The sequence below is a fragment of the Papaver somniferum genome, chromosome 9, assembly GCF_003573695.1.
Source record: "Papaver somniferum cultivar HN1 chromosome 9, ASM357369v1, whole genome shotgun sequence".
Lineage (NCBI taxonomy): Eukaryota > Viridiplantae > Streptophyta > Magnoliopsida > Ranunculales > Papaveraceae > Papaver > Papaver somniferum.
In genome coordinates this window covers 123,184,511-123,194,187 of record NC_039366.1, presented here as the reverse complement: position 1 = coordinate 123,194,187, position 9,677 = coordinate 123,184,511, and positions in this window count along the sequence as shown.

Sequence of the window (9,677 nt, the reverse complement as noted above, 5' to 3'; positions counted from 1 at the left end):
GCCCAACTGATTTGTGATTAGTGGTGCTGTAAGAAGACCACTAATGCTAGGGGTCAGTGGTGGCTCTAAGGAATTAATTAGCTACATTAGTTAGTAAACCACTGCCTAGTTAGTCTGTGATTGGTTGTGCCTTAAACAGACAGCCAATACTAGGGGTTAGCTAAGGCTGTAAGGTTGGTTAACTAGATATTTGACAAGAACTTAATCTAGGTGAACTGGCTAGGTAAAGGAAACTCTCATCCATCTCCCTGCACTTCCCATCCACAATTTCTTTTCTATGTTTGTTCTGTTAGCTTCACCACAACCCTGCCCTTGGCCTTAGGCCTTGGTTCATTCTTGTTTTGTTTTGCTTTTGTTTTGTTTTTGCTGTTTAGTTCTTCCATTGCTTTTGCCTTGTTGTTTCTTCCCTGCCCTGCAACTCTGTTGCTTCTCTGGTTTGCTTCCAATTTGGCCTAGAGCCACTGTTTACCACTCCTTGTGCTGATGTTGCTGTTGCACTTGCCCTGCATCACTTCTCCTTTTGCTGTTGCTTTTGGTTTTGCTGTGCAGCTCTTGCTCCTGCTGCAGCTCCACTCTCCTGCTACAACTCTGCTGCCACTTCTTCTGCTGCTGCTGCCCTTCTGCTGTGCAGTCCTGCTACTGCTGCTGTTGCAGCCACAGTTCACTAAGCCACAGACCCTCAAGTCCAGCCACAGTCCACTGTTAGCTCAATCCCATTGAGCCCAAAAGCCCAGAGCACAATTTGAGCTCATCTGAAGACCAAAACCAAAGCCCAAATTCATTACTGAGGCCCATTTCATTAAGGCTCAAAGCCCAGTTTAGGTTAAGGTTGAAGGCCCAATCCAAATCAACTGAGGGCTTAACCCAAAGCTCAATCGAAGGCCCAAAGCCCATTTGCATTTCAAAGACTAACTGAGCCCAAGCTCAGTTCATTTTATTGTGAACAAACCCATTAGTACTCAAGCCCAATTTAAGCCAAAAGGCTTCTAAGCCCAAAGCAAATCTAGGAACCCAATTAGCTAAATCACTTCCAAAACACACCCGATCTCTGTGGATCGACCCGTACTTGCACGAGCTACAACTGACGACCGTGCACTTGCGGTATTACTGTAGGCCCCCGTTTTCATCGCTTCAATTATACACCCCTTTCGAGGCCTGCCAAGTTTTTGGCGCCGCTGCCGGGGACTGGTGCTGTGTTTTTCTTGTTGTTTTATTAGCTATTTTTGCATTTCACTGCATAGCATTTGCATCTGCATCTGCTTCACTTCATTTGCTGTTGGACCTGCTGTTCTGAACCTGTTTTTCCTCTGCTGGGACGCCACCAAGGAAAAGAACCAAAGCCCAACTGGGTTTTTGCAACAATATCAGAGCAGCTGGGCTGTGCTAAAAAGGTAAGCCTAAACCCATTCCATTGAGAGAACCCAACCTGTGGGCTTCCAAATTTCTTTAATTGTGGGCTTGTAATAATTAACCCAATTTTTTTGGGCTTTTTATTTTTCTATTTTGGGTTTGTAATAATTTATTTGTGGGCTTGTTTGTTTAATTTGTGGGCTTGTATTTAATTTTTGTGAGCTTGTTTAATTTGGACTTATATCTTGTATTCTGGGTTTTTAAACCCAGCTGAGCTTGTAACTGACCACGCTAGTTGAACTCGTTAGTGGGCCGAGTACCCAAATTCTAGGCCGAGATTTTGGACTCAGTTCCACCAAAAGTTTTCAACCAAGCGGAGCCAAAGCAAACACAAAAGGCTTGCACAGTGGGCTTGCTCCCATTCAAAAACCAAATTTTATTTTCTTTTTCAAAAAAAAAAAAAAAAAATTCTTTTGCTCCCAATTTTTAAAACCAAATTTCTACTTTGCTCCCATTTTTAAACCAAATTTTCTTTTTCGTTTTCCCATCAAAACCAAAATTTGTCTTTTTCCCAACAAAACCAAATTTTTTCCAAAAAGTCCAATCCCATTAAAAAAACCAAATTTTCTTGTAGATAATGTGTTAGTAAAATTTCCTTTTGTATATATTTTCTGCTCATCCAATATGATCTCGGCTGAAATATGTTGGATTTTTGCCTTGAATAACGGAGTTTTAATTCTTCTTTCGCCGAAATCGGGTATTCTCTCTCCTTTTACTCTACTCAGCATGTCCCTTTCCATATGTTGCATTTTAATTCTTTCCATATTTTGAAACATTGAGGACAATGTTTAGTTTAGGTTTGGGGGTATAGAGTAGATACCATGATAATTTGCCATAATTGAAAACGAACTCCTTCTTTTTTTTTGAAAAAATTGAAAAATTCCAAAAAAATTGAAAAATCAAATTCAAAAAAATTAAAAAATTAGAAAAATCATAAAAATGGAGCTCATTTACCTTGAAATGTTGACTCTTGTGCAAATATGTATTTTTATTAGGAGTCTTAGTCTAGATATTTAGGCACCCTGATTCTAGCACAATTCACATAGTGATAAGAAATTTGCACGCGCACGATCTACCAATACATGTATGGCCTCGATCTTCAAGGTGTTTGATAGGAAGTTACGATTGCCAATCACTTTAGAATACTGAACGAAACTTGACTAGCTTGTTCTTTGGTTGGTTGGGATAGAAGGTGGAGGTTACATTAAGAAAGACAACCATCGAATTTAACTGGGTGCATCAAAAAGGGCTACCTCTTGCAAAGTGTCATGTAATCTTTTGTTTCTTTTTGTCATGTATCAAAAGTGTTTCCTTATCCAAAAAAAAAAAAAACGATGTATATATTCAGAAAAAAAAAAAATCAGAAAAATACCAAAAAAATCAAGTATTCCATCATCTCTTGTTCCAAAAATAAAAGAGAGTAGTCAATGTAAATAAGAGTCATGTAAAGAGTTATTTTGTTGTTTTTTGTAATAAGCAAGGAGGGTGTATGCCATTGATGTACAACGCGAGTAATTGTGAAATACCTCCAACTCATTCACAATTCTCGTAAAGTCCGGACAGCTAGCTAGATTTCGACCTCAGTTCTTAGCCTGAGAAACTATCTCTTGGTGATTAGTAGTCATAACTTCAGATCTTTCTTTACACATGTGTAGATACACTTTACACTCTTATCACATGTCCTTATTTGTTATCAGTGCTAGGATTGTGCCTTCGATAGCTAGATTGACATCTCCATTTTGCTGTGAGCTTAAACTGTTTTGCACATGTCACATTTGATGGAATATGAGCTTATATTTTGACCTAGAACTTTGTAGGTACGTTCTAAGAAAACCTTCACGAGACTTCAACTCGTCCACTAGGGACACTTAGTGGTTTAAAAGGCTTAGTGCATACGCTAAATGCATTCGAGAGACCAGCGACAGTGGTATAGTTAGGATTTCCTTAGTTTTGTTTTACTTGAGGACAAGTAAAATTCAGGTTTGGGGGTATTTGATGAGTGCCAAATATTGTATATATTTATCCCTTTTTATTGGCATTTAACTCATCTTTTGTGCATTAATTCTACATTTTATCCCATATTCTGTATTTTCATTGTTTTCAAGAATAAATATTTTTATTAATTAATTTTGCATTTTTAGGTAATAAATAAAGTTCGGATGAGTCGCGGAGCGAAAAGAGCAGAAAAGTAGTGAAAAGCCGGGAGAAATTACGCAAGGAAGCCGCGAAGAATGGTGCGCACAACCTCATTTTCTACACACAAAAGCGCCTCCGTTCTCAGCCATCAGATCAGTTCTCAGAAGCATCCGACGGTCGCTCCTTCATAGAGCATCAAAATCTGAAGTCTCTGCCAAGCACCACAGCGCTGAAATTCCAAGCCTTCAGATCAGATGGTAGTTGAATCCAACGGTCGCTCCCTTGCTGTTCATCAACGTTTGATATCTCCGCCTTACACTACAACACCTAACCCCATCTAGAGCCGTTAACTTCGTTGTATCAAAAAAATCTGACGGTCGCTCCTCGCTTGCCTCCGCATCACCATCCGATCTACCTACCATCTTCGCATCTCGCAGCTCAGAGTCACAGAACATCAAGACTCGATGAATTCGCTCAACACTCTAGCAACCGAACCTATACCAGCTAACCAAACATCACCCTTCTCCCAAACCATCGAGCCCCTTTCTTCTCCACATTACCCTGCTGCAAACCACCATTACCCTGCAACCGTACCACCACCTTCTTCACCTCCACTGTCACCACCACACCGCCACCAAACACCATCAAACCAACCCTAAACCTAAACCCATCACTACTATCATCACCCCCCTCTTTCTAGCCCCCTATTTGATTGATTTTTCTTCTCACCTTTCTCTGAAACCCTAGAAGAAAAATCAATCGATTAGGCGAGTCTAGAGTAGCAATTGGCGCGTGGGAATGGAGCAGGAGAGTCAGAGGAAGGATGGGTCGACGTCAATTTGAAGATTAGGTGAGCTAATTTCACTGTTGGAATTTGGGGATTTTTCTATAAACCCTAATTTTATAATTTTGAGAAATTTGGGTATGTGACTATAAATAGCCTTATGTGTGTGTTGTAATAGTTATGTTTGGATTAGCCTGCATCCAGAACTTTCAAGTTCTGTTAATTTTTAATTTACAAGCTCAATTTCAGTTCATGTCCTGTTAATGTTAATTGTTATGTTATGTTGTCTCCTGTTTGTGTTCTGTGTGTGATTGTATTATCCATGTTATGTTTGTGTTAACTAGTTTGTGTGTTTTGTTTCTACACATGATCCTGTAAGTCCCCTGTTGAACTCACATGTTCTTATTCTGAGTTTTGATGCTTGACAACCATGAGGACTCTTAACTGCAACATGTTCTAATTCCCCACTAGGGTGAGAGAACAACTGAACCATGATGGTTAGCTATTAGGATGGTTTTTGCTGAGCTTAAAATAGCTTAGGCTAGTTAGACTCCTAAGTTCCTAACTGATTTGTGATTAGTGGTGCTGTAAGAAGACCACTAATGCTAGGGGTCAGTGGTGGCTCTAAGGAATTAATTAGCTACATTAGTTAGTAAACCACTGCCTAGTTAGTCTGTGATTGGTTGTGCCTTAAACAGACAGCCAATACTAGGGGTTAGCTAAGGCTGTAAGGTTGGTTAACTAGATATTTGACAAGAACTTAACCTAGGTGAACTGGCTAGGTAAAGGAAACTCTCATCCATCTCCCTGCACTTCCCATCCACAATTTCTTTTCTATGTTTGTTCTGTTAGCTTCACCACAACCCTGCCCTTGGCCTTAGGCCTTGGTTCATTCTTGTTTTGTTTTGCTTTTGTTTTGTTTTTGCTGTTTAGTTCTTCCATTGCTTTTGCCTTGTTGTTTCTTCCCTGCCCTGCAACTCTGTTGCTTCTCTGGTTTGCTTCCAATTTGGCCTAGAGCCACTGTTTACCACTTCTCCTTTTGCTGTTGCTGTTGCACTTGCCCTGCAGCACTTCTCCTTTTGCTGTTGCTGTTGGCCTTGCTGTGCAGCTCTTGCTCCTGCTGCTGCTACTACCTGCTGTGCAGCTGCCCTACTGCTGCTACTGGTGCCTGCTGCTTCTTTGCCTCTGCCAAGCCTGCTGCCAAGCTGCTGCCACTTCTTCTCCTGCAGCTGCTGTGCAGACTTGCTGCTCCTGCAGCCAAGCAAAGGCCAATCCAACTGAGCCCAATTCACTTCAGTGAAGCCTAAGGCCCAGTCCTCAGTAACCAAGCCCAGTTTCTAAAACCAAAAGCCCAGAGCACAACTTGGGCTCATCAGAAGACCAAAACCAAAGCCCAAGTTCATTATTAAGGCCCAATCCAATTCAGGCTTAATCAAAAGCCTAAGTTTAAGGCCTAAGCCCATTTGCATTTCAAAGACTAACTGAGCCCAAGCTCAGTTCATTTTATTGTGAACAAACCCATTAGTACTCAAGCCCAATTTAAGCCAAAAGGCTTCTAAGCCCAAAGCAAATCTAGGAACCCAATTAGCTAAATCACTTCCAAAACACACCCGATCTCTGTGGATCGACCCGTACTTGCACGAGCTACAACCGACGACCGTGCACTTGCGGTATTACTGTAGGCCCCCGTTTTCTTGCGCTTAATTTATACACCCTTTCAAGGCCTACCAAGTTTTTGGCCGGGGATAATTTTTAGGACCTTTTACAAGCCTACCAAGTTTTTGGCGCCGCTGCCGGGGATTGGTGCTGTGTTTTATCTGTGTTTTTCGTAGCTATTTTGTATTTCATTGCATAGCATTTGCATCTGCATCTGCTTCATTTCATTTGCTGTTGGACCTGCCGTTCTGAACCTGTTTTTCCTCTGCTGGGACGCCACCAAGGAAAAGAACCAAAACCCAACTGGGTTTTTGCAACAATATCAGAGCAGCTGGGCTGTGCTAAAAAGGTAAGCCTAAACCCATTCCATTGAGAGAACCCAACCTGTGGGCTTCCAAATTTTTAATTGTGGGCTTGTAATAATTAACCCAATTTTTTGGGCTTTTTATTTTTCTATTTTGGGTTTGTAATAATTTATTTGTGGGCTTGTTTGTTTAATTTGGGGGCTTGTATTTATTTTGTGTGGGCTTGTTTAAATTCTTCCATTGGACTTGTATTTTGGACTCTGGGTTTAAACCCAGCTGAGCTTATAACTGGTTGTGGACTTGTAAGTGGACCTCGAAACCAAAGTTTTAAAACAAACGTCGGGCCTTAACCAACTGGGCCAAATTAAACTTTCAAAAATTAAAATTTGGATTTTCGTAGGCCGCAGCCTTCATTTCATTAGAGGCTTGCACAGTGGGCTTGCTCCCATTTCAAAAACCAAATTTTTATTTTCTTCTTTTTTATTTTAAAAAAAAAAAAAATAAATAAAAAAAATTTACTTGCTCCCAGATTTTAAAAACCAAATTTTATTCTGCTCCCACATTAAAAACCAAAATTTTTCTTTTTCCCATTAAAACCAAATGTCTCCCGCCAAAACCAAATTTTTCCCAACAAAACCAAATTTTTCCAAAAAGTCCAATCCCTTAAAAACCAAATTTTGAGCTTAGAGCCCAATCATGTATAGATCTTTTTCTACTGTTGGGGAATACAACGAATCCCTTAGAGAACTTGCGTATGGACAAACTTCACGTTATGAACCTCCCACAGACCATGATGTCAATAGTTATAGGAATTATTATGGACATTTTCAAAGTCCCGAGCCGCAATACATGAACCCTAATGACTATTCATACATGCATCATTTATCGCAACGTGAAAATGAACATTTTGCTAGTGCCTCACTCACACAATCATCTCTGATGGATCAATTAGAAGCTCGAATCGCAGCTTTAGAAATGCAATCACATGAGGAATCTGTCACATCTAATTTTCTTAGGCAACCTGAAATCTATGCATGTCCCGCATGTGGTAGTTTAGACCACCCTGTTGAGCATTGTCATATTTTTCATAATTTTAGGCCATCAAGAGAAAATCCAATGTATGAAATGCCCATGAATTGTGAGAATGGTAGTCATTGGGACCATAATCAATCCTTTGAGGGTTGCGATCAATATTTTGTAGACCCTAATGACCATGCATACATGTACCATTCACCACAATTTGAACATGAAGAATTTTGTACTCCCATGAATTTAGACTCCACCACAGAAGCTTTAAGACTTAGTGAGCAAAACTTCGATAGATCTACATCACGAATTCAGGCATATTTAGATCAGATTTTGCTTCACCTACAAAAGGAGGAAATTCATGAGGAAATGTATGTTGTCCCTAATGAAGTGTCTAGTCCCATTCATGTAAATGATGTTGAATATGAACCTAATTTAGAGGAACATGAATTGACTAACGACACCACCACTGTTAATGAGGACCAATATGCATGCTACCATGATGATGATTATGATGATTATGATGATATGTTAGAAGAACATGAAAATATTGTGGAACCTGTTGGTTCAAAAACATATGGCTTCTCGCCCTCGACCTTCATGAATGTTGTTTTTTCTAATACTCATTGTAATTCATATGATTTTGATATTGACATGGGATTCGTACAATTATTCTGTGAAGATGAACATGACATAGGAATAGTTGAATCTTCTGTAGACACTAATATGCATGAAAATATATTTGATGTGTCTGATTCTCTACGTAGGTCACATTGTGATATTTCTCCTGATTTGCCAATGCATGAGAATGAATTTATTGATGATGTTGATGATTCTGAGTGTGAACTTGCTAAACTGTTTGATGATTGTGAGCATGTTGTGACACTTGTAGAAGACTTAGGAGATGTTGATGTGATTAGTAATGATGTGCCTATCCTCCTACACGAGTCACAATCTGTTGGCCTTCCACCCAACCTAGATTTGGTTTGTACCAACATTGTAAAACCAATTTTTCTGAAAATTCCCAACCTAGGTTTGGAACTGTGTGCTTCCCAAGTCCTCTTGGACTATTTTGCTTCTAAGTATAATACATCTGAGGAACCACAGTTGGAATTAGCATGTTTGCCCGTCCCTAGCACAGTTCATTTCGAGCTAGACCTTTTGCATGATGAACCCCCGAAACTGCGCGATTTTGTTTTCAAAACTATATCTTCTGTAAAATCCAGGTTTGGGGGTAGCTCATTTTGTTTCACAGTTTCACTTGCGTTTCTTTCCTATTATTATTTGAAGCTGTTGAAACCTCTACACTTTGTCTTTTGGGTTGATCCTCAACTCTTTAGACTTTTGGTGTATGGTGAATTTTTTTGTATATAATCCAGTAGTTAAAATTTCTTAAAAACCCTTTTGTTCCTTTTGTATATATTTTGCTAATCCAATATGATCTCGGCTGAAATATGTTGGATTTTTGCCTTAAATAACGGAGTTTTAATTCTGCTTTCGCCGAAATCGGGTATTCTCTCTCCTTTTACTCTACTCAGCATGTCCCTTTCCATATGATGCATTTTAATTCTTTCCATATTTTGAAACATTGAGGACAATGTTTAGTTTAGGTTTGGGGGTATAGAGTAGATGCCACGATAATTTGCCATAATTGAAAACGAACTCCTTCTTCTTTTTGAAAAAATTGAAAAATTCCAAAAAAATTCAAAAATCAAAATTAAAAAAAAAATTATTCATAAAAATGGAGCTCATTTACCTTGAAATGTTGACTCTTGTGCAAATATGTATTTTTATTAGGAGTCTTAGTCTAGATATTTAGGCACCCTGATTCTATCACAATTCACATAGTGATAAGAAATTTGCACGCGCACGATCTACCAATACATGTATGGCCTCGATCTTCAAGGTGTTTGATAGGAAGTTACGATTGCCAATCACTTTAGAATACTGAACGAAACTTGACTAGCTTGTTCTTTGGTTGGTTGGGATAGAAGGTGGAGTTTACATTAAGAAAAACAACCATCGAATTTAACTGGGTGCATCAAAAAGGGCTACCTCTTGCAAAGTGTCATGTAATCTTTTGTTTCTTGTTGTTATGTATCAAATGTGTTTCCTTTTTCAAAAAAAAAAAAAAAAAAAAAAAAAAAAAATCGATGTATATATTCAGAAAAAAATATCAGAAAAATACCAAAAAATTCAAGTATTTATCAATTCCATCATCTCTTGTTCCAAAAATAAAAAGAGAACAGTCAATGTAAATAAGAGTCATGTAAATAGTCATCTTTTGTTGTTTCATTGTAATAAGCAAGGAGGGTGTATGCCATTGATGTACAACGCGAGTAATTGTGAAATACCTCCAA